The 24,158-nt window shown below is 59.5% G+C and overlaps 1 protein-coding gene across 4 annotated transcripts in view; it reads left to right on the forward strand.

Annotated features, from left to right (window-relative positions):
• Positions 1–24,158, forward strand: part of ZNF469 (zinc finger protein 469) — a 233,320-nt gene that overhangs the window by 141,411 nt on the left and 67,751 nt on the right. The window contains exon 1 of one of the 4 annotated variants that reach the window (XM_031689224.2): positions 7,792–8,171. The exons of the other annotated variants lie outside the window; for them this stretch is intronic. The gene's annotated coding sequence lies outside the window, so the exon portion shown is untranslated. Of the gene's footprint in view, positions 1–7,791; positions 8,172–24,158 lie in introns of those variants that run through there. 4 annotated transcript variants of the gene reach the window in all.

Genomic DNA, 24,158 nt, shown 5'->3' on the forward strand with positions numbered 1-24,158 from the left:
AGCAGTCCCCCCGCACTCCACCAGGGACCCTGGGATCACCTCATGGCGACCACTGCGTGGCGGATGTAAGTTTTGGGAGCTGGAGCAATGGAGGAGCTGGGTGCAGGGGAGGCGGGAATCGTGTGGTAACAGTGGAGATCAGTCCAGGGCAGGTTCTGCTTCCAGCAAGAGCGAGCACACATGCATTTTGGCCCGAACGTGCAGCAGAGTCAGGTTCCGTAGACACAGTGACAGGCAGACGTGGTGCAGTCTGGCCGCAGCAGGGGCAGAGAGGGAGCAGGGGCAGAGGGATTGGAAGGGGGTGGGGCGACTTTCCAGGCCTCCGCTGCCACGCCACAGCGTTCCGACCTTCGCCTGCATCTGAAGTATTCAAAGGAAGCTCGAGGACCACCCAACTCCAGATACCCTGAGGCTGTTGTTCAAACTCGAGTGCTGGGCCCTGCCCTTGACCTGCTGGCCAGAGACCCTGGTGCTAGAGTCCAGGGGTCCACGTGCTAACTGTTACTGTCAGTGGTGGGAGCCACTGAAGATTCCTGAGCTGGGGCATGGCAGTCACCGCTGTCTGTTCCCTGGGAGGCACTGGACAGGCCGGTGTGGGGGCTCCAGAAGCAAGGCTTTCCTGTGGGCTCTGCTTCCTCATCTGTTGAGAACTCATAGAAACGCCTCCAGAGAGAGAAGTCCAGACATGGAAACAGCTGGCAGATAAGAAGGGAGGACAGCGTGATGTCATTTAATTCCTTCCACTGATTGCTCATCACGACCCGGAGGGAAGCGTCCTTGAGGATCCTGGCAGAGCTGGAGCAGGGCCTGTGGGGCCGGTGGGGGGGTGGGGCAGGGACTGAGCCCCGGGCTGAATGGGCCAGGTTGGAGGAGCAAGCAGGGGTGCTCTGAGGGGCAAGTTCATCAGGGGGTCCCAGCAACTCCAGGTCACATGTTTCAGGCTAGGGTCCCCAGATGAACCCATGCCCTGGGTACCCCTTGGTCCTGGACAAGTCAGGAGGTTGGTCCCACTGGCTGGAATCAGTTCCTGTTGAAAATACTGGTCTCTCATCTGTCTTAGAGGGAGTCAAGAAAAAGTTCTTGGACAACGTTTGGGCTTAAAATTTCATGGGGTCCCCAAGGGGGTGCACACCCGAGGCCAAAGGGGTGCAGCTCACCCAGGATGCTTTCAAAGCACATCACTAGCCGAAAAGTGGAAACAACCCAGATGTCTACCCACCGAGGACGAGGTGCAGCCCATCCGCCCGCCCAGCGGAACATTACACAGCCATAAAGAGGAATGAGCATGCTCAGCGTGGATGAGCCTCAGAAACATCTGGCCAAGTGACAGAAGCCAGAGCCAAAAGGCACACGCTTTGTGACTCCGTGGATGTGAAATGTCCAGAACAGGCAAATCCACAGAGACAGAGAGCAGACAGCGGGTGCCAGGGCCTTGGGGAGGGGAGGAGTGTGACTGCTCGTGGGAACAGGGTTTCTTTCTGGATGATGAAGAAGTTCTGGAATCCGACAGTGGTGATGATTGCACAACATTGTGCGTGGATGGAAAACCACCAAATTGTGCACTTTGAAAGGGAGAATTTGATGGCATGTGAATTATATCTCAATGAACAACAGACTCCCAAAATTAAAAAGATAAAGCCATGTGACTGCTCACAGCTTGCAGGCCGGGGACTGCTTTCCCTGAGAGCCCTGGCCCGGGGACCCCCGGGCGCCAGCAGGCGGAGGGCGGGGGGCCACGAGTCACAGTCTCACCTTGGCCATGAGAGCCCAGGCCAGCCCCTCTCCTTCCTGAGCCGTTCTCGTGAGCAGGGAATCCTTTTGTAATTAGCGTGCGTTCGAGGTTTTGAAAATTATACAAACTAAAATAATAACACTGTTGATAGCAAGCCCCGCACTGTGGCCGAGGTCCTGCCGGCAGGAGGGAAACGTCCTTTCCTGTATGTTTGACTCTTTTTCGCATTAAGTGTTCCTTTGAGGGTCTTAACATTACAAAATAAAGTGTAGAAATCCTAGCAGAGGGCTCTGCCCCGAGCTCTGGTTTCTGTCTGGATGGGGACTGACAGGCACTGCCCCCTGCCCTCCCCACACGCACACATGCACACACACGCACACACGCACACGCGCACACACACACACGCGTGGAGGTGAGCTGAGGCAGGCGTGCGGAGGCTACCAGGCCAGGTGATGACGAGGTTGCGTCCTCCTTTCAACCCTGTTTGACGAAGGAACTAAGAATTCTGCTGGAAGGAGGGAATTCAAGGAATTTAGGAATTTCCAACCCAGATCAGCCTTTGCCTTTTCTGGGTACAGGCTGGTGTGGGGTGTGGGGCGCCGTCACGGGGTCCAATGCAGCTCCGGGGCCCGGGGGCGAGGACCCAAGGCTGCCCTGCCCCTGTGCCTCCCTCGAAGCCCCGGGACGCCAGCTGGGCCCAAGTCCTTGCGGCCATGTCTCTGAAGGGTCAGAGCCACACAAAGGGTTTGGACGTAACCCCCGTAACCAGGGCCCGGCACCCCGAAGCAGGGGCGAGGGAAGGAGACGCAAGTGCCTGTCACAGGCAAGGCTCCGTGGTGGCTGCAGAGGGGACTCAGCCCCGGACACTGTGGGGCGTGGGTTTGCCTCCAGGTGCCCATTCCTCCCGGACCACTGTTTGGTTCTTTTCCCTGCCTTTGCTCTTTCTTCCCTTCAGGCGGCGTTCGTTCAGCTCCTGTACTAGGCCCAGCACTTCGGACGCTGACCAGCAGGGCTCCCAGCCCCAGCCCAGGCCCCTCTCCCCACAGGCGCCATCCAGCAGAGGTTTCCCCAGAGCAGTTGGCCGGCTGGGTGGGTGTGGGCTGGGGGTGGGTTCCAGCCTGCCTTGCCCTCGCCCAGGACAGCCACCCTGGGCAGCCGTCTGCATGGACTCTGTCCACAGCTGTGGACAGCCTGCTCTGCCCGTGTGTGTGAGCTGGAGGGAAACCCAAATCCGTCTCTGCAAAGTGATGACATCTCCGAGAGGAATCCTGGTTTGGGACCACATCCCACAACGGTGGTCATTTTCTTTTTAAAGGAGCCAAGGCTGCTCTGGCTATCCACTGACAAGGAAATTCCATGACCCGGGAGACGGGCGGGTGTCGACGGACGGACCCCATTTCTGGGCCCCTGCGGCGGCCGGCACCTGAGGGGTCAGTGGGCCTCTCGGTACCTCTGAGATCTCTGGGCTGTCCCAGAAGTAGCCCAGTCACAGCTGCTGGGCGGGGATGGGAGCTGCACGTCAGCCCCGACCCTGGGCTGGCAGCCAGGTGGGGGTCAGCCTCGGCTGTCAGTGGGGCAGGGGTCACCGGACCCTCTGAGACCCAGCAGCTCTCCCCACCGTGGGGCCCAGGAGCCTGGGCGCAGGGTTACGGAGGAGATGGTGTCCGGGGAGGCCACCAGGTGTCTCCAGCAAAACCACATGACCCAGTGAGCACTTCTGCTCTGGGCACCTGCCAGGAAGGGTATGCACAATGACTTGGGAGCCAGGAGGTGTCTCAGCTGCCACCTATCCACAGTGTGGGCACTCCTGGTTCTGCATCGGGGGTCACACTGCCCAGCTCTGCCCCCTGACCCCAGGATTGGCATCTTCCTCCCCCCACCCCATCTACCCCATGGCCCCTGACCTGCCTGGTTTGGGGCTCTTTGTCCATCCCTCAAGGACCAGAGCTTATTTATCAGGGTCACTGCCCCCTCCCCACGATTTGCTCTGAAGTCACCTCCTGGAGGGTAGACCAGGGGCTCCTCACACCCCAGTGAGTGTGTGGAGGCTGTGGGTCCTCCTCTCCCAGGACCCCAGGTGACCAGGCCCACCATGGGGCTGGAGTGAGCCGTCTGGTCTGATCGCGTCCCTTCAGCCGACAGACAGCTTCGGGGGCTGAGATGCCCCAGAGTAACACAGACCTGGGCAGGGACACCAGCACTCCCGCCTTAAACGCTGGAAGTCCCACGTCCTGGACCTTCCTCTTCTTGGTTAAACCCGATGAGTGGTCACTCTACACCCCGATTTCCAGGCGCCTCTGTGACTCACCAGCAAGGCCTCCGGCTCCCTCCTGCAGCACTGGCTGGCCTCCTGCCATTGTGTCCTTTGAGACTGTCATTAAGCCCCACTTGCCTGTCCCCAGGGCGCAGAGCCCCAGCCTCCAGACCACCGGGTCTCTGGGTCTCCCTGAGCTCTGACGCTCCACTGGGTGATGGGGTGGGGGCGGGGCTGCCGTTGCTGCTTGGGGATCTTGCTGGGGGCTTCGGGGAGGCCAGCGGAGAGTCCTTGGGTCTGTGCCTGCGTTCTCGGCCACTCTCCACATTTTTGAGCCTTAATTTCTTCCCTCACCCCCTCAATAAGAGGAGCTGACAAAACCAAGGAGAAGCTCAGGGACAGCGATCCCATGCCCCATGGCAACCCAGGCGGTAGGGGCTTTTCACACCCCGTCTCAGAGGGAGGGGTAAGCTGAGGCTGGGGCAGCAATTTGACCAAGGCCCCAGGCCACAAACCCTGAATGTGCTCTTATCTGCCCAGCTGTCCACTTAGGCCCCACACTTCTCACCCTGCCTGCCCGCCAGATCCCCTGTGGCGCGTAGACACAGGTGAGACTTAGTTCCTGCCCAGACAAGACCCTGCCCTCCCCTTCTGCAGAGAGAGGCACTGGGAACACTGGTGAGTGGACTCCCAGAACTTCCCCCACCTCTGTGGTATGTGGCGTCTTTAGTTATGACACAGGGGACATTCCCACAGCAGGATGTGCTGGACCAGCCTGGTGATGGACGTTCAGGTCATCATCGTTTCCTGCTGTCAATGGCTGTCCACTGAGAGCCTCCTCTGTCCTACAAGTGTGGACGCTCTTGCCAGAATTTCTGTAGTATCAGTCCCTGGATGTGGGACTGTAAAATTTCCATGCCTACCGCCAAGCCTTCCAAAAAGCTGGGCCAGGCAGGCGACCACCCAGAGCCAGAGGCCTATTCCACCACCCTTGTGTTAGCACCGCACATTACCACTGGTTCCCATCACCACCACCACTGTCACCACCACAACCATCATCACCACCACAACCATCACTATCATCACCACCACCATCACTACCACCACCATCACCACCATCACCGTCACCACCACAACCATCACCACCACCACCACAACCATCACCATCACCACCGTCAACACCACCACCACCACCACCACCATCACCACCATCACCACCACCACCACCAGCACCAGCACCACCATCATCACCACCACCACCACCACAACCATCACCACCACCACAACCATCACTATCACCACCATCACCATCACCACCGTCACCACCACCACCACCACCATCATCACCACCACCATCACCGTCACCACCACAACCGTCACCACCACAACCGTCACCACCACCACCATCACCATTACAACCACCACCACCACCATCACCACCACCACCATCACTATCATCACCACCAGAGTCGTCATTAACATTATCTTCACCACCATCATCACTTTCATTATCATCACCACCATTATCAGCAGCAACATTCATATTCCCCTCTGTGAAGACACTCATGTGTCCTGAAACCTCGAATGCAGGCTTTAGGGACAGTCCCCTCTTGGTCTCACCCCAGCCCCTTGGTCTGGGCCTTTAGGGCTCCAGAGTCTCCTTCAGCAGATGCTTCTCTGTCTTGAGAACAGGCGCAGTGGGATGGAGTGCTCTTGCCACCTCTTCTTCTGTGTTCAGTTGTCATCAGTAAAACCACTGAGAGAATCTTTGCGAAATAAACAAACTTGCATTTTTTGACAGACGGAGGATGGAAAATGACTCATAGGAAGCAGCATTCCAAGTGCGCCGTCCCATTAGGCATTAAGTGGGTCAGGTTTCGGTGCGGCGTCCAAAAATGCCGTGGCTTACAGAAGGAGATGATGCCGTCAGCGTGGGGAGCTGGCGGGAGCACCCGCAGCCTGGAAGCACCCGTGGGAACCCTCGACACAATGGTCAGTGCACACTCGGCACCCATCCCCCCAGGGAGCTCTCACAGCAGCACGAGCACTGCCACACCAGGGCACAGCTTCCGAGCCAGGGATCCTCACGAGCATGGCGGGGCTGGCACAGCCCTGAATCCAAGTTGTGGACTGGGCGCCATTTAGAAGAACTAACCCCTAACGTACCGGAGCGCCTTGGGCAGCGGGAAGGGACTGCCGGAGTGAGTGAAGCAAGGCTGGACCTGTAACATGCGTGCTGAGGAGGGCCGGCTGGAGGGAGGGATGCCTGGGAACATGGCGGGACCCCCTCTGGTACCAAGCACCCGGAAGCATCACTTCACAGTTTGCAAAGGGTCTTCCTGTGGATGAGTTGCACACACACAGCCTCTGAGTGGCTATGACTGCCTGTTCTGCAGATGGGGAGACGAAGGCCCCAGGCCGCCCCTTCAGCCCAGATAGCTGAGATCCAGGGGCCCAGCCTCAAAGCCTGCAGCCTCCTCGCCTGCTCAGAGCCACCGTGCTGTGCACCCAGCCAGGGACGCTCCAGCCCGTGAGCTGCTGTCATCCTGTGCTGCTGCCCGTTGGTGACTTGGTCGTGAGCCTCAGAGGAAGGGCGCAGTCAGGCTCACATCACACCCCCAGCCACATCTGGTCCCCCGGTCCCCTGGACAGAAACGAGGGCCTGGGGCCCCGCGGGCCCAGCCCGCTGACCGAGGGCTCCAGATCGGCTGGGCACGGGAGAGGCGTCCAGGGGTGACCCACAGCGACAGTTGAAAGTCAGCCCTTCCGTCTGACGGAGATGAGATCGGGAGAGGGAGCGCTGGAGCAAGACGCCTGCTTTGTCCGCCTCCCGAGGAGGAGGGGCTTCTGTCCCCTCAGCAGGCACGGCTCAGGGAGGCGTGGTCTGTTCCCAAGGTCTGAGGACGGTAACAGCGAACAGGGCCCAGAGGCCCGGCCCGCGCTGGGCACGCCAGCAGCGTGGTGCCGGGGGGTCGGGTGACGTTGGAGCTGCTTCAGGGAAGGGGCGGCAGGAAGGACGTTTAAGAAGTTTTGCTCCTGTGACAAGCGTTGCCCCCTTTTCCTAAGAGACTGAAAACGTGGGGCAGGTACTTTTCAGACGCTGGACTACGCTTCCGTCAGCGCGATGACAGCCGATTACACACGCCGCACGGCCGTGACCTTGCTGCACATGCGTTTCGTGCCGTCCCATCCCGTCCCTCCGGCCGGGTCATGATGTCCTTGCGACCTTGACTTCGTTGCTGCCTAGCGTGTCGCCTCAGGCCCTGTTCTGTCACTTCCCTCCATGTTGCCCAGACCTTGGACTTTTCATTGTTTCGGAGTTTTCTCCTGTAAAGCATACCACAGGGGACACCTCTGTGCCTCAGTTGCATGCACTTGGCTTCTTGCCTCAGTTTTCACTTCTGCAAGTGGGGCTGCTGCGTCCAAGCATCTGAACGCTCATGGGTCTGTGGACATGGTTCCAAGTGGTTTGTTCGCACTGCAGCTCGACCTCCGCCAGCATCTCTGGGGATGCCCTAGAAGGAGGAAGCTCTGAAGGTCACAGCCACACAGCCCGGGAGAGGCGGGACGTGGGCTGTGTGTCAGCAGCCACACTGGGCTGGTGGAGTCTGACAGCAGCCCTCGGGCAAGACCTGCTCCCGGCTCGGTTCCGCACGTCTCCCCTGGACCCCTCGGTGCTGGGCCTGACAGCAGTTCTGGGGACTTCAGGGAAAATAAAACAGCCACAGGGAGTGACTGCTGGTGTCACTTCTCAGGAAGCCACCAGCAACGTGGTGTGAGAGTCCAGGGCATGCAGGGCCACAAGGGCCCAACCGTCCAGGAGGGTTGAGCTGTGGCCCTTGAATGTAGGTCCACCTGGAACCTCAGAATGTGACCTTACGTGGAACCAGGGTCTTTGCAGATGTGATTAAGGATATGCGACAAGACAGTCCTGGATGACAGGGGCCCTAAATCCAAAGACAATCCAGTCCTTCTGAGAAAGGCAGGGGAGATCTGAGACACAGACACAGGGGAGAGGCTGCATGAGGGTGGAGGCAGAGGTTGGAGGGAGGCGGCCACAAACCAACGGACGCCGGGAGCCCCCAGGAGCTGGAGGGGCAGGAAGGACCCTCCCCTGGAGCCTCCGGAGGGAGCGCGGCCCTGTGACCCTGGATTCGGATTTCCCATCTGCGGAGCTGTGAGAGGGTAGGTGTCTGTTGTTTGAAGCAGCGGAGTGCGTGTCCCTTATTGTCCTTTATTGTGGCCCCAGGCCACCCCGAGGCTGGTCAGCTCACTCAGCTGGTGAGTGCGGCTCCCAGGAACTCTCCTCCACGCACTAACCACAGAGAAGTCCCAGGACCAGGGAAACCAGCTGAATCTGTCAGGGGACAACCAAACCAGAGCCCACAGCACATGGAGGCCAACTCTTAACAGCCCTCCATCGCAGCCTGAAAGCCTCGCGTAGACACATCGCCAGGTGGGAGGGGTCTGCGTCCTTTGGGTGTTTCTCCAACATGAACTCTGACTTGACGGCAAGTCTGTGTCCTATCAGCCACCTCTCTGCTTGTTTAAACCCCCCCTTTACCTGTGCCCCTCGCTGTCCCCTGTGTCAGGGTGCCTCTTCCCCTCTGAGACCCCGCACGGGAGGACGCCGTGGGTTTCCTGGTCCTGCTTCCTCCTCCTGATGAGCCCCCTCCTCAGCCAGCCAGCAGGTCTCTGATCCAAATGCAGCAATGAGGAGTCTGGGTTTTGGAGCCAGGATGGGGCGGTCGCCCGCTGGTGAGCGTCAGGCCCAGCGCCTCACACAGAGGATGCGGTGCAGTGAAGGGCTTCAGCAGACCGGCCGGGGGTGGGGCCCTGCCCCGTCCTGGGAAGTGGAGCCCAGCCCCGAGCTCACTCACGTGCCACCTGCCCGGCCTTATACCCGGCTTCGCCTCCTCCACCAGGTGCACGCCGCTCACGTCTCCCTCCGCCAGGTGGGGCGGCCGAGAGCAGGGGCCCCTCGCAGCCCTCCCCGTGCGTCTCCAGGGTGAGTGTTTCACACGCTTCATCCTCTCGCAGTCTGGAGGCTGGGAGTCTGAGGTCAGGTGCAGGCCTTGGAGTGGCTTGGCTCGTGGCCAGTCTCCGCTCCTTCTTCCCACGGCCGGCCTCTCCTCTGTGTCTCCTATTCTTATAAGGACCCCAGTCCTGCTGACTCAGGGCCACCCCATTCCAGTGCGGCCTCATCCTAACTTGATCACATCTGCAAAGACCCTGTTTGCACATAAGGACATATCGCGGCTCCAGTGGACGTGAACTCCCGGGCAACAGTAAGGTACACGGAGGGTCGGGCACATCCTCCAGCCCAGGTCACTGGGCAGACCAGGCAGGATGAGAGCCAGCACCCCGGCCCCCAGGCTGAGAGCCCTCGGGCTCTAACGGGCACTGCGCCTCCCGCTCAGCCCACAGCCCTCAGGCCCACTTGTGGGGAGGAGGTCCGGGTCGCCCAGGGGTCTCAGAGCCACCGTCTCTGGTTTCGCCTGGTTGAGGACAGGAGTTCTCAGTTCATCAGGAGTGACGGGGTTGGTGGGGGGATGTGACTGAGAGCCTGACCCTAAAGGCCCCGGACCAGAGGCTCCGTGGGGGCCAGATCCAGCACACTTGTCTCACCTCAGTCAGAACCAGCCTAACAGCTTTCCAGAGTGGGCGGCAGTGAGTGGAAGGATGGAAGGATGGACAGATGGACAGGTGGAACTTTAGAACCTGAGACTGATTCGCATGCCTTAAGTTCTTCCTTTTAAAGGGTACAGTTTGGCAGCTTTTAGTACATTGACCAAGTTGTCCCACCATCACTACCATTAATTCCACAACACTTTCATCATCCTCAGGACAAACCCCGAACCCAATGTCACTGTGTGGCTCCGCCACCCTCCGGCAGCCGTGCCAACTTCCCGAGTCCATGGACTCTCCTGTCCGTGGATTCCTCTACTCTCGTCCGGGTCATTTCATGCAGCACGGTGTCATCAAGGTCTGTAGACATTGCAGGATGCGTAGTCCTTCATTGCTTTTTATGGTTCAATAATTCCACTGTGTGGGGAGAATACATTTTATTTACCCACCGGTCACGTACGAGCACCTGGGCCCGAGTTCTGTGGACCTGCGTCTTCATCTCTCTTGGGCGTATCCTGGGGGGCGGACTTGCCGTGTCCTGACGTCCCCCGGTCTGTTAACATTTCCGAGATCTGCCAGACTGTCTTCCAGGGCGGCTGCCCCCCTGGGCCCCCGCAGCTGAGGGGGGAGCGCTCTGCCATCTCCGCGTCCTTGCCAGCGCCGGCCATTGTCTGTCCTTCCGATCCCAGCCGCCCGGGGGGTGTGAGGCAGCCGCTCCCCGGGTCTATTTCCCTGGCGGCCAGTGATGTCGCGCATCTCTTCCTGTGCTCCTCAGCCTTTCGGGCATCTTCGCTGGAGAAACGTCTGTCCAGATCCTCGGCCCTTTTGGTTGCTGAGTTGTAAGTGCCCCAGTGATGTTCTACACAGGCGTGACCTGCAAGTGTTTCCTCCCATTCTGTGCGGCGTCTTCCACTTTGTTGGTGGCGTCCTGTGCAGCACCAACATTTTCAGTTTTGGCAAATCCAGTCCATCTGTTTTACTTTGGTTGCCTGTGCTTTGGGGGACATTTCAGAAAAATGATGTGACGTGACCAGTGGCTGTGAGCCCTCGCTGAACCACAGGGCGCTCCAGGCCACGAGCAAACTGCCTGGCTGCCCCTCTCCGGCTCTGAGTAGCCCGAGCTCCGAGTAGCTCTGATGCTCTGATCACCTGGGCGACCCTCTGGCTCCTGGAAGGAGGCCTCCCAGGTAGTGGTGGCTGCCGCCCGTGGGAAAGTGCTCGGATTTATTGGTAACATCTGTCCTGGTAGGAGCTGAGGCCTGACAATCTGAGTGCCACTGATTTGCCGGTGTCTCTGGGGACAAGCTGGCCAGGCGGTAGGGAAGGGCCGTCTCCGGGACATGCTGTGGCAGGGCCTCCGGGACACTGCTCTGCCCCCGTAGATGCCAGGCCATCTTCTGTCTTATGGCTGTTACCCTGGAAGACCCGCCGAGGCCCAGACAAGGAGACACGTCAGAGCTCGGGCAGGCATGGCCTCCGTGCCCTGTAAACAGCGACCCCAAACCCACCCCACTGGAGTCCGCAAGCACAGTCTTTGGAAACAGGGTCTTTGCAGACAGGATTAGTTAAGATGAGGTCGTATTGGTGCCGTGTGGGGGTGGCGGGGGTGACACAGACACACACAGAAGAGAAGACCATGTGAAAACAGAGGCAGAGGCGGTGGCAGGGGCTGACAGCCCAGCATGTGAGCAGAGCCGCCTTGCTGGGTTCTCCCCTGGGGCGGGGGCTGTGAACAGGCCCCACAGACAGGGTAGGTTTGTCTGAAGCAGGCTCAGTTTACAGGAGATGGTGCGCCCCGCTCAGCCACCTGCTCCCGCGGGCATGGAGAATGCTCCCTTGAGCTCCTAGCCGCCCCCTGTGCCGATGCCCCCGGGGGCGTTGGAGGTGTTCACCTGCCGCTTTCCCTTCCCTCGGCTCTTAATTTTCCTGCATTCTTTTGGCAACAGTGCAAAGTGCCAAGAACGAGAGCGACCGACCACCTGCCACCCCAGCTCAGGAAACAGCCCGGCGTCTCCATCACTGGGCCCCCGCCCGGGCCTTCCACCCCGACCCTGTGTGTCCGTGGGCAGTAGCCATCCCACGTGCTTGTCGGCTTGTCCCTGGGCGGCTGTCTGAGCAGCGCTGTGCCTTGGGGAGTCCCCCACGTGGCTCCTCTTTGTCCCGTGGGTGGCTCTGCTGCTCTTTTTGCCAAATTCTCCGGTCGACGGTCACTGAGGTTCCCAGGTTGTCACCCTCACACGTCTCTGACGTACGAGGACTGGTGGCCACCAGGTGTGTGGCCCTCCCCATCCTTGTAGGACAGGCATCATCTCCCCAAGTCCGTGTGACAGATGAGGACGCAGGCCTGGAAGTGATTTGTCCAAGGTCACAGAGGGTCCACGTGGCCTCCCAGGTCCCACGAGCCTGGTGGCTACAGAGATGCTCATGGAGCTGCCCTGGAGGCTCGGACAGAGGAGGCCAAGAGGGCGACCTCAGATCCTTGTCGCAGCAGGAGGCCCAGGCTCGGCACTAGGAAGGACCCCGCCTTCACATTTAGGCGCCTCAGAGGGCAGATGGAAGACCCCGTTTTCTTCCAACCCACCCAGTGTTGGCTGAGCATCACACTGGGAGACGCTGACCCCCCACTGCCGGTCCTGAGGGGTGAGGGGCCGCCAGGCCAGGCAGGGCGCTGCAGGACACAGTCACCAAGCCCGCGGTGGGTGAGAGCGAGGATGATGGTTCTGGGGAAGCAGTCTGAGCCTGGACCCAGAGGCCCTCCTGTGAGCAGGAGTCTGCGGCGGACGTGTGGTCAGTCTCAGGCAGAGCCCAGGCGGCCTGGCGGTGGGGGGCGGGCTTCCAAAGCAGAGAGGGGGTTGGGCCTCATTGTCCAGAGCACGGGTTTGGAATCTATTCTGAGGGAGGAAAGGTGCCGGACTAAAAGCTAAGGAGCACGGTACACACTGTGAAGTGGGGGCCGCACCCCTGTCACCACCCCCACCCCCAACAGGCGTCACGGCCGTCAGGCCCCCCAGACGGCAGGATGGGCCACCCTGGTTCCAGCCAGAGCACCTCGCAGGCGGGAGTGAGTCTAAGATCAGGCCAGGTGTCCCAGGCCAGTGTTAGGCCCAGAAGCCGTAGGTAGGTGTGGTCTTCTAGCTTTGGGGGATTTGGGATGCAGGCATTTGGAGCTGGAAAGGCCCCTGGGCGGGGTGAGTCTGGCCCACAGCCCAAGTACATGAAGAAACTGAGGCCCAGAGGGAGGCACAACTGGCCTTCCTCAGCCACAGCTCAGCAGAATGTGTGGCCGTGCGGGGAGGGGCTCCTGGGACAGAATCTGCTGGCCTGGGCCATGGAGGTGGGTTCTCCAGGGAGACCAGGGCCTGGGTGGGGGAGGTGGGCCCTCCAGAGAGACCAGGGCCTGGGTGGGGGAGGTGGGCCGTCCAGAGACCAGGGCCTGGGTGGGGGAGGTGGGCCCTCCAGAGAGACCAGGGCCTGGGTGGGGGAGGTGGGCCGTCCAGAGAGACCAGGGCCTGAGTTGGGGAGGTGGGCCATCCAGAGAGACCAGGGCCTGGGTGGGGGAGGTGGGCCGTCCAGAGACCAGGGCCTGGGTGGGGGAGGTGGGCCCTCCAGAGAGACCAGGGCCTGGGTGGGGGAGGTGGGCCGTACAGAGACCAGGGCCTGGGTGGGGGAGGTGGGCCCTCCAGAGAGACCAGGGCCTGGGTCGGGGAGGTGGGCCTTCTGGAGACCAGGATCTGGGTGGGGGTTGGGAGGCTGGTGTCCAGTTGGGGGACCATATCTGCAGGCTCTGGCCACCAGCAGAGGCCTCCTCCCTTGAAACTATTTGCCCAGTCCGTCCTCTATCCCAGAGGCTACAGACTTTTCCTGCGAAGGGCTCATAGTAAATCTGCCAGGCTTAGCAGGCTGCATATGGTCTGTGTCACTATTTTTTTAATAAGTCTTTAAAAACATAAAAGCCGTTCCTCACTCCCAGGCTGTACGAAACAGGCTGGAGGCTGTTTTCTTAGATAACTTAACCCCTGTTTATGGAGTGCTCACTGCCCATGCTGAGCCCACACCTCTGTCTCCGCCCCTTCTCCCAAGGGCCCGCAGACTAGTGGGCAGTCCTGCCCCATCACTGGGGCCATCTCCCCTGCTGGGTGTAGAGGCGACTGTGGTGGTGGGAATGCAGGGTCACGGTCTCTGCTCAGTGCTGTGAGTGACCTGCAGAGCTGAAACGGCCCGGCCCACCCTGGCCGTCCACACCTCAGGACCTACCTAACCCCTGGGCAGCACGGGCCTCTAGCCTCGCTCCTGGCACCCAGCTCCAAGCCCCCGCAGGGATCCTACCTGGGCCACCACCGACCCATGGCCTGGTGGCAAGAGGCTAAGTCACTGCTGGATAGAATGAGCCCCCTCCTCCCCTGACTGCACTCTGGGCGGTGGCAGAGGACCTGAGACGAGCAGACAGCCTGGCATCGCTGCCCCCAGCCCCACACAGTCACAGGGCCTAGCCAGGGAACACGTGGGGTCACCTCCGGTGGTGTGGAGTCAACCTCGCTCTGCCCCCGGTGCGGACGCGCCATCTGGCCCAGCAACCACCGGAGGTCACTCGTTCCCTCGCAGATGTCCAAGCAGGCCCCATGTCGGGTGCTGGAGTGACCCACAGAGATGGATGCATCCATGAGAAGCCCAGAGGGAGGGGCAGGGCGAGGAGAGGGGCCATAGCAGGGAGGGAGGGGGGCCCTCTCAGGACCCCTAACTGCACCCGGCACCTCCAGCAGTGCCCTGAACGGTTGTTTCTTCTTGTGTAAGAAGAAAAGGCTGTATCTGGTGCTGTCTGGTAATAGCGCACTGCGCGTCCAGACGCCGACGGTCTGCCTCGCCGGGCCTTGGTCCCCGCGCACTCACGGGTGACACACGTGTGCCGGGCAGGAGACCCGCAGGAGCCACCACACTCACCTGGAGAGGCCAGGGCGATGGGGGGACAGGGGAGGCTGGGGCAGGGACGAAACTGCCAAAGCATCTGAACCGGGCGAGTCACAGCCCAGAGAAGCCCAAAAAGCCTAGACACACGTGGGGTCCAGGGTGGGTCTAGGACAGAAAAAGGACATTAGGGAAAACTGAGGACGTCTGCGTAATGCAGCGCGTCACTGCTGGGCCCTCGCGAAGCCAGGCTGCTGTCGTAAGGTGTGAACGACCGGGGACAGCGCCAGGGGATCTCCATGCAGCCCTCGCCGCCTGTCGGTGAGTCCCACCCCATTCTGAAGTAAACGCTCACTTAAGAGCCAGGGGCTTGGTCAGAAGGTCCGGCACAGGGGCCAAGGTGAGCCGCCAGGGCATGGGGCTGGGATTAGTAAAAGGATGGGCACATTGGGCTGGGGGCTGGGGGCTGGGAGGGCCCTGCCCCTCACTGCTGTGTGCCCTCAGGCAGTCCCCACACCCTCTCTGGGCCACTGTGATCACAGCATGAAGGAACATGGGGATGGCTGTCCACAAGCCTGTGATGGATCTGGGATGCAGTCAGAGGATCTCCCCAAAGCATCTGGGGTCTGGGAAGGGGCTGCCCAAGGCCTCAAGACTGGCCTTTGTGGATGTGCCCCGTCCCAGCGGTGAGACTGGGTGGGAGCCGGGCTGGAACCCGGGCTATGTCCGTCAGCTGTGGCTCTGTAACGAAAGCTACAGTGTCTCACTGGCACAGAGCAGGGAGCATGTCCTTCTCGCTCACCAGTCCGCTGGGACACTCTGATCTGGTCTGTGCTCAGCCGCACCTGCCCCAGGCCGTGGGTTCACTGCAGGTCTGCCCCACGTTTTCTTGGTCCAGTGGGTTACCCAGGGCTCGCTCCTCTCAGCACCTTGGTCAGAAGCTCCCAAGGGCGAGGCCTGGGCTGAGATGCATCCATCACCTTGTCCACCCACATTTTGCTGGGCAGGGCCAGCATCACAGGGCAGAGAACTCTCATGCAGCCACAGAATTTGGGGAGGAAAGAGTGAATATTTGCTGAAAAAGCTAATCTCCCAGTCAAGCTTCTGTCACTGAATTATCCCAGGTTCTGTTTCTTTCATTATAAGTTAGTGCAAGTTCAGGGCGACCAGCTGTGAGGAGAGCTGGGTGAGGCCCCTCGGTGGTCACTCGACGCGTGACTTGAGTGCACGACGCCCTTCCCAGCCTCAGGTTCCACCTTGTAAAACGTGGGGTCACCTGGGCAGGGCCCCCAGAACCCCTGCAGGACGACGTTTCAGGATTCAGGCTCAGTTCTGGGTGAGCTGGACCTGCCCTCGCTTGGCCACGTGGGGCCCTTCGGAGTCCATTTCACACACTCACAGAGGACCTCGCCGACTGGTGCCTGATGGTCATTTTCCAAGAGGCTGCCCTGGAACGTTGGCGCAGGTTCTCTGCATGCTGCTGAAACCTCCGAGGCCTGGAAAGAAGGCAGATTTTGCGAGCGAGCTTTCCGGAGGGGGTGCCCGGCCAGCGCCCATCGGACCAGTGTCGGTTTCAGGCCCGCCCGCCTCTGCCGGCCCCGGGGGTGACCTGGCGGGCTGGTCCCAGCTGTGCCCGTGTGAGCCTGGCCTGCTCTTCCTTCATCGTAGACTGTCTTGCTCTGCTCCCCGATCCAGTGTCTTCGTGGCCACCTGGCAGCCCAGGACCCCGGACGGACCCCTCTTCCCGTGATCCTAGGGTGAGACCGAGTTTTGGAACCGGCTGCAGTGTGAGCGCTCTACTCAGACTTCTGGCTGAAGGGATGAACGTAGCAGCCGAGAGCATTAGAAAAGAATTTTCATTCCGTTTCTACTCATGCTTCATTGGTGCCGGGCTGACACCTCTGGGGATGGGAACGCTTGACTGCGTCCCGGGCGCACTTCTCCAGATGCCTCTTCACCTCTGGTCCGGCCGCCCCCGGACGCAGGACGGCCCTGCCGGGGAGCCGGGCGGGGAGGGCTGGCCTCTGCGGCCCAGCCATTTCAGGGAGGTGGGGCCCGTGCGGGTGGAGGGTCAGCTTCCCTGGGCTGCCGGCCTCCAGGGCAGAGGTTTTCGGCCCTGATGGGGCTCTCTGGGCAACTGACCAGCTTGCCAAGAGCTCCTCTGCCTGGCCCTGACCTGGGCCCTCACAGTGTCACCCAGAGCCACAGAACGAGCCCTCCAGACAGCTGGGGCCCCTCCTTTTAAGAAGAAACAACAGGCCACCTGACCCACACCTCTCTCACCCCGGGGGCTCTGCTCACACCAGTCCCTCCAGCTCCTGTACTTCCTGCCTTGGCTTAGAGCCCCTCCACCCGAGGGCCCTCTCTGGCCCCTGGACACGCCCAGCCTCCGGGGACCAGCGGATTCGTTCAGGTCCCCAGAAGAGACTAGTCCTGCCAGAGGTTTATGGGGGGAAGGGGCAGCTGGCGGAGGCCCTCAGACCCCCGTGCACATCCCAGAGACCCTGATCCCAAGGGCTCAAGTGGACCCGCCATGTGAGGTCGACGCCGGAGGCAGCAGGCAGCCTGGAAGAGCACGAATGGGATCTGGTGTCCAGTTCTGCTCCCCCAGGAAGGCTGAGCGGCATTTACCCGGCCACCCGCCCCGCCCCACCTCCTGCCCCCACCTCCAGGCTGTGTGAGTGTCCTGGGGCCTGTACCAAAGCCCCACAGGAGGGTGGGGGGTTGGTTACAACCACAGAATTTATTCCCTCCCTGTCTGGAGGCCAAAATCTGAAATCAAGGGGTCGCAGGGCCACGCTCCATCCAGAGGCTCTGGGAAGGGTCGTTCCTGCTCCTCCAGCCCCTGGGGGCTGTGCGTGTCCTTGGCTTGTGGCCATGTCCCTGCATCTCTGCCTCCATCTTCACGGCCTCTTGTCTGTGTGTCTGTCTGTCTCCTCTTGTTACAAAGACAGGTCTTGTTGGATTAGGGTGCACTTTAATGACCTCATCTTAACCTGACTACATCGCAAAGACCCCACCTCCAGATAAGGTGGGGGGTTAAGACGTGGACGTACCCCCTGGGGCACTCCCCCCCGCACTGTGCCATCACCCCACCCACCCCGGACAGCAGCCACGTGCTCCTTGCTTCAGGCCTGAGCCAGGCTGTGGGCCCACGAGTGCTGGGAACTTGCGCTGGACTGTGAGCGAGGGGCAAATTCTGTCCCTAAGGACTGGTCAGATGGGTGCAGGATGGCACTCAGCCAGGCCTAGGAGCGGGGCTGCTGACCCCAGCCAGGCCCTCTGTAGCACCTGAGGCCCCAGGTGATCAGGGAGCCTCCTGAACGTGCCATCTGGGGTCCAGGGCCTGGGGTAGATAGTAAGCCATCTTCCCTCCCTGGGACCCCAAGTCTCCAGGTGGGAGCTGCTGAGGATGCCTGCCTCTGAGCAGCCCCCAGGGCCAGGGGAGGGGGCAGGCGGGACAGCACAGGCCCCTCGGCGTGACGCGCAGGCATGTGTGTGCACATGGGTGTGTGTGTACACACACCCAGGGCGTGAGCTGCCACCTCCTGCCTCCCGGCTGTGGGCCTCTCTGACCCCAGTTTCCATCACTTCACTCGGAAAGATCTGCAGGGGCTGCAGTAATGCTGCTGGCCAGCACAGCTCCAGCCAGGAGGAAGCGTCCAGCAGCTGTAAAAAGAAGCTGGTGGCTCCTCCCCCTGGACCGTGCCAACCTCGCGGTTCCAGATACACAGCCGGTCAGAGAACACACCCCCCACCCCTGGACAGATGGGGAAACTGAGGCTGGGAGACGGGACCAGGTTCACAGCAGAAGAACTGCACAGAGGTCTCTGGGCTCTGCAGTGCCAAGGGACAAGCACACACCACACACATGTGCTACATACATGCTGCACACACTACACACCTGCACACCACACACACACCAAGTGCTACACATACACATCACACGCACACCTGCTCCCCTCCCCACACGCCCGGGACTCCCGCACACTAGTCTCCACGGCGACCTCATGTGCACATGGTCCCCTCCGGCTGCCCCCACTTAGGGGCTGATGATATAAACACTGAGCTGCTTTTAGGTACGGAAGGAAAAATACTTTCCACATTTAAAGGGAAGACGGCCAGCCTCAGCCCCTCTAAATCCGACCCCGCAGACATCGCTGCCAAGGGCGGCCTCCCGCCAGCTCCCTTCCCCCGCCGCCCCCTCCTCCACATGTGAGCATCTGGAAGGGGCCGCGTGGGCTTGGCTGTGCGCTCAGCCCCCTACCCCAGGGCAGGGCACCCACCGCTGCTCCAGCTGCGACTGGAGCCTCAGTTTCCACTCTGTGACGTGGTCACTGGGGAGGCCAGGCAGCCTGGGTTCAAGGCCAGGCTCCCCTGGTCGGTGGAATAGTGGCCCCGAGGACATCCATGTCCTAATTCTGAAGCCAGGGGTGTGTGACCACCTGGCAGAGGGATCTTGCAGCTGTGACTGAGTGAGGGCTCTCAGGGTGGGTGATGGTCCTGGGTCATCCGGGGGCCCAGGGTCATCACAGGGTCCTAACGAAGGGAACACAGGTGGTCAGACAAGAGAGGGGATGATGGATGCAGCCGAGAGAGGAGCCAAGGACGCAGCTCCTCCAGACACTAGAAAAGGCAAAGGGACGGACCCTCAGGAAGGACCCGGCCTGGGCCTCCTGACGGCTGTCCCTCAGTAATGCTGGCTATGGGCTTCAACTTCCAGAACCAGGAGAGAGTAAGTGTGTGTTGTTAACCAGATGCAGTGATCTGTCACTGCCCGTAGGGACTTCACACAACCCCACCCCAGCATGGCTGTGTGACCTCAGACAAGTGTCTCAACCTTGCTGGGTCCCAGTTTCCTTGTCATCACTGGGGAGCAGCCATCCGTCCCTCATGGCAGTGGGGGATTAGCGAGGCTCTGGGCGCTCCCGGGAGAGAGTGACAAGGTCCACGCAGCTTCTCCCAGACCTCGCACGCCCCGGCCATCTGGAGGGGCCCAGTGACACCGCGTGACAGGAAAGGGCAGCCAAGGCCCGGACGACTGTTCCCTCCTGGCTGCCAGCCCCGGGCGCCCGTTAGCACATCACCCTGCTGCTCTGGGCCTCAGTCAGCATGACCATAAGATGGGGCGACAGAGAAGCTGATTCTCCCAGTCTCTCTCTGCCCCTCGGCTCACGTGGCTTCCTCCTCAGGCTTTGGGGTTTGTTGTCAAGAAAACTTAAATCAAAGAACAAGGCCCTAGGAAGGCCCTGAAACAGATGGTGACTGTGACGTTCTGGCCTCCCCCTAGAAATGTCGCAGGCTCACCGCTTACAGAGCGCAGCAGGCTGTCTTTGTGCTGGAGACGCCCCGGGCTGGCCAGAGACAAGGGGGGCTACCAGGGGCTTCCTCCAGGGAGCTGGGGGCTGCCCAGCCCGGGGGTCCCAGCCCAGTGCACAGGGACTTGGGTCCAGGCCATGGTCTTGCTTGTCTCTGTGGGAGGAGCGATTCTCCCTCGAACGTCCTGTTTTGACATCCACAAAGGGGTTTCAAACCTGGATCATCCCAGGGGAGATGGATAAACAAAACATGGTTTGTCCAGACAGCGGAACACTGCTGGGCCTTGGAAGACGAGTGAGGGTCTGACCCAGACTACACAGTGGATGGGCCTCGAAAACCTCATGGAAAGCACGAGAGGCGAGTCACAGGAAGCCACGTACCGTGTGCTTGCAGTTTTACAAAATGTTCAAAGGAGGCAAATACCCGTAGAAACAGGGTACGTTGGTGGTGGCCAGGGGCTGGGAGGAGGCAGAGGTCAGGGGTGACTGCTCATGGGGTCCGGGTTCTGGGACTGGATAGAGGCGACACCCCCCAACGTGGTGACTCTACCTAACGCCACCGAACCGCGCACTTTGACATGGGTACAGTAGGAAGTTGTGTGTGTGCGTGTTTCACAACAGTGAGGTCCACGTACACGTACACGCAGAGAAATGACAAATTAAAATTATTTAGCTCTAGCATCCAAGCTAAAAACTTATTTTTAATCCAGAAAAAAACTGAGTCATCACTCTTGGGAGGGTGCTACCAGGGCAGGGAGACGTCTTCTCAGCACCTGCTGAGGGCCAGGCCTGGTGGCCTCAGACACACCCGTGCACGGCGGGGCTGAGCGTGCGCCGGCTGGGCTTAGGTGTCCAGGCAGTGTCCTCGTGTGTACCTTAGGGACCGCTGCAGGGCCGATTCCACTGTGCTGCGGGAGGGTTAGGTGACCGGCATGCTGGTGGCAAGCAGCCTTGAGTGTCACCTGCCAGAATGGCCATGTCCCAAGGGTCCTTGCCCCCTTCTCCACCCTCCCTGGGCAGCTCTGTGTCATGGGAAGACATTCATATCTGGCCTCCCAGCTCTGACAACTCCCAGTCCCATGGCGTGGAGCCGACCCACGGGCACTGCCCCCCCATGCCCTCAGTCGGCTCCTCTGGGCTCTCGAGGGAGAAACCAGGCTTCGGGCCAGGCAACTGAGGCAGCACAGAGCAGGAGGCTGAAGTCCGGGAGCTTTGGGAGAGGATGGGGGTGGTGGGAAATGCAAGGCTCCCTAAGGTTCAGTCAGGCAAACAGCGACGTGCTCACGCAGAGCAGGCTCTGCCGGGATCCTGGTCTCCAGGCTCACACGTGCTCCCGGGAGCTCCACGGGCAGCCGGAGCGGCCCTGACCTTTCAGAACCCAAGGTGGCCAGGTTCTCCTCTGGGCAGAAACCAGAGTGGCTTCTCCCCTCACTCGGAACACAGGACAACACCTTTCCTCCTGGGACCGTGACTGAGGAGTCAGCCCCACTGACCTCCATTATGTTGGTCTGGGCCACCCGCAGGCTTCTGCCTCTGGGCCTTTGCACAGGCAGCGCCGTCCACAAGGCTCACAGCCTCCCCTCACTCAGGCCTCAGTGCAGTGCTGCCTCCTCCCAGAGGCTAACACAGCCGCCCCTGCCTCGGCACACTAGTGCCTTTCCTGCGTCATCTCTCTCTGTACTGGGGTGAACAGCATCCTCCAAAAATTCATGTCCACCTAGAACCTGTGAACATGACCTTATTTGGAAATAGTGTGGCACAAGCCCTGGGCAAGAGCCCAGGCACACCTGAGCCCCAGGAGCTGGCAGAGGCAGGAGGGACCCTCCCCCAGAGCCTCCAGAGGGAGTGGGGCCCTGCCCACACCTCGCCTTCGGACTCTGGACTTCTGGAAGTATGAAGAAATTAGTTTCTGTTGTTGTAAGCCATGCACTTTGTGGTCATTGGTTCTGGCAGCCCCTTTGTTACCGCATCACCTGAGCTCCTGATCCTCGCCCCCAAGAACGTAGGGACAGAGAGCAGGGGTGCTGCCGTTGGGCTGTGGCTGTATTCGCAGCAGTGTTTTCATCTTTATTAAGGTGTGACAAACAATCATCACGTCTACTTGAGGTGTGTGACAGCGCTCCGATGCGCGTTCACCTGCGCGATGCCCAGATCAAGCCAGTTGCTGTCCGTCGCCTGACAGTTAACCTGTTCTTTTTCTGTGTGCAGCGAACGTTCGAGATGTGCTCTTTCAACAACTCTCAGGTGTGATTATAGGACCATCATCGTGCTGTATATTAGATCCCGCATCTTGTAATGGAAAGTCTGTACCTGCTGATCTACATGTCCCCTGGGAGCCCCCATTCTGCTGTTTCTACAAATTTGACTTTTTAGATTCCACAGATCAGTGAGTTCATGCAGTAATTGTCCTTCAGCATCTGGCTTGTTTCACTTAGCATAACATCCTCCCGGTTCATCCAGCAGGGAGCGGCAAACGGCAAGGCGTCCTTCTTTTTCACAGCTGAGTAATACTCCGTTACATATGTCACACCTTCTTTGTTCATTCGTCCATTGATGGATCCTGAGGGGGTTTCCGTGTCTTGCCTATTGTGACTAATGTAATGTTGCAGTGAGATTGGGGGTGAAGATATTTCTTCAAGACTCTGTTTTATTCCCAATGGGTGTATGCACCCAGAAGTGGAATTACTGGGTCGCACGGTAGTTCTACTTTTAATTTTCTGAGGACCCTCCACACCACTTTCTACTGCGGCTGCACCAATTTCCGTTCCTGCCAGCAGGGCAAGGGCTGCCCTTGTCTCGCCGGCTCTTGTTAGTGCCTATGCTTTGGAGAATAGCCGTCCTGGCAGGTGTGAGGGGACAGCTCACCGCGGTTTTGGTTTCCTTCTCCCGGATGATGAGTGACATTGAGCATCTTTTCACGTGGGTCATTTGTAGGTTTTCCTCATTTAAAAAAATCTCTGTTCGGGTCCTTTGCCCGTTTTTTCAACAGGTGATGCAGTTTTTGCTGTTTGCCTGTTTTTGCTACTGAGTTGTGTGAGTTTCCTGTGTGCGGTGGATACTAACCCCCTATCAGATGCTTTGCAAATACTTGGTCCCCTTCTGCAGGCCTCCTTGTTGCCTTGCTCGTTGTTCCCTGTGCTGTGCAGAAGCTGGGTGCTTTGACGTCGTCCCACTTGTCTGCTTTTGCTTTGGTTCCTGTGCTTTTGGTGTCATGTCCAAAAGGTCATTGCCAAGACCAGCATCCCAGAGACTTACCCCTGTGTCTTCTTCTAGGAATTTTACGGTTTCACATCTTACGTTCAAGTCTTTCATCCATTTTGAGTTGATTTTAGTGCAAGATGAGGGTCCGGTTTCATTCTTTTGCATGTGGCTGTCCGGCGTTCCCAGCACCATCTATCGAAGACACTGTCCTTTTTCCACTGGGCATTCTTGGCACATGTGTTGCGGTGATGAGCTGACCACACGTGCCTGGGTTTGTTTCTGGCGCTCTGTTCTGTTCTAAGCAGATACAGGTGTCTGTCTGAAGGCTAGGCCACACTGTTTGATTGCTGAGGCTTGGTGAGATAGTTTGAATCAGGAGTGTGATGCCTCTAGATTTGTTCTTCTTTCTCAACGCTGCTGCTTTGGATCTGGGGTCTTTCGTGGTTCTATGAAATGTCCCTGTTTCTGTGAAAAATGCCTCTGGAATTTTGCTAGGAGTTGCATTGAATCTGTAGATTGCTTCGGGTAATGTAGACATTGTAACCACATTACGTCTCCCAACCCATGCACACGGGGCATCTCTCTAATTATTTGTGTCTTCTCCGTTTCCTCCGTCAGTGGGGACAGTTTTCAGCGTACACGTCTTTTACATCCTGGGTTGAGCTTATTCCTAGGCATCCGTTCTTTCTGATGCTGTTGTAAATGGGATCGTTCTCACGACGTCTTTTTCAGATCGTTTGTTGACAGAAACACAGCTGATACCTGCATGCTGACTTTGTATCCTGCAACTTTACAGCATCCACCAGTTCCATCTACATGTTCTGGTGGCGGCTTCGGGCGTTTCTGTGCGTGAGATCGTGTCATATGCGCACATAGACGGGTTTGCCTCTTCCTCTCCGATTGTTGACGACTTCTGTTTCTTTTTCTTTCCTAATTATTCTGAGGTTCCCAGTGGACACCCTTGCCTTGCTCTCGATGTTGGACGAGTTTGGAGTGTGAGCTGGAAGGTGTCACACTCCTGCTCCAGCCCCCTCGTGGAGTACGATCGAGGCTGTAGGCTTGTCGTGCGTGGGCCTTGCATGTAGGGGTTCGCTTCTTCCAGGCCTGAGTGAGTGTTTTTATC

This window comes from Vicugna pacos, chromosome 21 (genome assembly GCF_048564905.1).
Source record: "Vicugna pacos chromosome 21, VicPac4, whole genome shotgun sequence".
Classification (NCBI taxonomy): domain Eukaryota; kingdom Metazoa; phylum Chordata; class Mammalia; order Artiodactyla; family Camelidae; genus Vicugna; species Vicugna pacos.